This window comes from Tupaia chinensis, unplaced genomic scaffold (genome assembly GCF_000334495.1).
Source record: "Tupaia chinensis unplaced genomic scaffold, TupChi_1.0 Scaffold147500_2, whole genome shotgun sequence".
NCBI classification, from domain to species: domain Eukaryota; kingdom Metazoa; phylum Chordata; class Mammalia; order Scandentia; family Tupaiidae; genus Tupaia; species Tupaia belangeri.
The window spans coordinates 803,804-806,073 of NW_006207352.1; positions in this window are offsets into that span (position 1 = coordinate 803,804).

Here is a 2,270-nt window from a genome sequence, read left to right on the forward strand (position 1 = left end):
AGCGCCACACCGCCCACACCGCCCACACCGCCCACACCGCCCCACCGCCCACACCGCCACACCGTCCACACCGCCACACCGCCCACACCGCCACACCGTCCACACTGCCTGGATTCCTCCTCTTGGGCTATTTCAAGTTTCTGCATATTTCGCAAAAGTATCTCTTCTACTATGATCATTTTAAAATAATTCTTATTAAAGTAATGAAATCACATGATAGAACATTTGGAAAGCGGAGAACAGGAGAAACGGCCCACCACAGTTGGCACCACTCACGTCAGGTGGCAGTCCCCTCCTCCTGAGGTCCTGGGGGCTGCTGTAACCACGCTCGACACTCCTAGGGGCAGTGGACACTGACCCTCACCCGAGAAGCCAGTCGGTCTGTCTGCTGGTAGCAGGCCCTGGGCAGGTGCCCGTCCTGTGGCTCTGACCATTTCTACTCCATCTCTGAGCTGACCTCTCCAGTCCACACGTGACTAGAGTCACAACTTTGTCCCTCCGGACAGCCTACCTCTTACGTCACATCCTGAGGCTCATCCACGCTGCAACCAGTGTTTGCATGGACCACCCTTTGTCATCCACATGCATGGGACACTGGGCACTCCCCAGACAGGCTCGGCAGACGGCATGGCGTGAGCCCAGCTCTGCTTCCCTGTGGCGCTTGCTGTCCCCGCCATGCTCGAGCATGCAGGCTGCATGCAACCTCCCAGTCCTGCATACGGGGCCCTCTGGGTCTACACCGGAGCCGTGTCCCAGCCTCAGCCTGCCTGGACCGTGGGCATGGGCAGGCACCAGCTCACACAGAGACTGTGGGGCCTTCCACGCGGGGTCAACCTTACCCAACGTGGACCATGCCGCCGGGCAGCCCTGAAATCTCTTAACGTGTCGGAGCACTCGTGGGAAATGCATGGCTTTGCCAAGGTTCAGACTCATCCTTGGGAGTGGGCAGGCAGAGGAGGGGTCCTGGTGGTGACGGGGCGGGGCTCCTGAGCACCTGCTGCCCTCTCACGGGCTCAGAGCCCCTGCACGTGGCAGCGCCCCCTTGGGCCCACACTTTCCACCTGTTTATGTGACCCCTAATTTCGAGTCGTTGTGGGTCTTTCACACTTTGTGAGACACCCCGAAGCCTGACTGCTGGGCGGCCAGCCCCTGGGCAGCCCCTGCTGTGGCCCCGACCCCAGGCATTGATTCCAGGACCCTCACACAGCCGCTCCCTGCTCCCGAGTAAGTGGGTCGGGTCTGCTTCAGGCTTATACAAGCCCATGCCGCTGGTCTGCTCCGTCTTACTGCAAGTGCCCTAGGTTTGGATATTCTGATAACAGAATTGTGTTTGATATCAGAAAGCATGACACTTTGTTTTCTTCGTTTTCTGCTTCACTGTGCTTGTCCTGCTTGTGATTTTTCCAAATAAAATTGGGAATCATTTTATTGCTTTGCCTAAAACCACTCCGTGGCACTCTGCGTGGCTGACCACTCCATGTCGGCCCACTTCGGGAGCCTCTGTGCTGTCTTCCTGCTGTCAGGTGATGGCCGGCTCTGGGCGTGTCTGCTTCTGAGCCCAGGAAGTGGAAGGCTGCTTTTCTTCCTTGTCCTAGTGGGGGTCCCCTAGAACAGGCGCTCCCCGGAGAGCCGGCCCCTCCAAGTTACATGGGGGCCTGGGTCCTTCCTTTGGAAAGCAGGAGGGACACCAGGCCTGGGAAAGCCAAGCAAGAGGAAAAGAGGCAGGGCCAGCTAGCCAGGGGCCTGGCGGCCAGCCCCACCTGGGTGCAGAGGAACAAAGCTGACCCCACCCGCTGCCTGGCGCCAGGCCCCGAGCAATCATAAAGGCTGCCTTCGGCCCTGCTGGCGCCTGGGCTGCCTGCCCGGCCAGGTCTGGCACTTTGGGACCCCAAATTGAAACTGTTTACCTCACATGGTGACACTGGGCACCCTGGAGGGAAGAGAAGCCTCCAGAGGAACTTGCTGGACTCGAACCTGGAACTTTGCCCCTCCGACTCAACACCACCCCACAGCACCATCCTCGGCCTCTGCCTCTGGTCAGAAATAGCCTTGCCCTGCATGGTGCCCAGCAAGGCAGCAGAGCCAGGTCACCAGAGCAGGGGCCCTGCACGCGGGATTGCCTGCCAGACACCAGGAACAGAGTGGGGTGGGAGACAGAAATAATGTAGGGGTCGTAGAGAAGTCAGGGCGACAGAGAAGTGGAGGGACAGAGAGGTGGGGGACAGATAAGTCAGGGGGACAGAGAAGTAAGGGGGGATAGAAGATGGGGG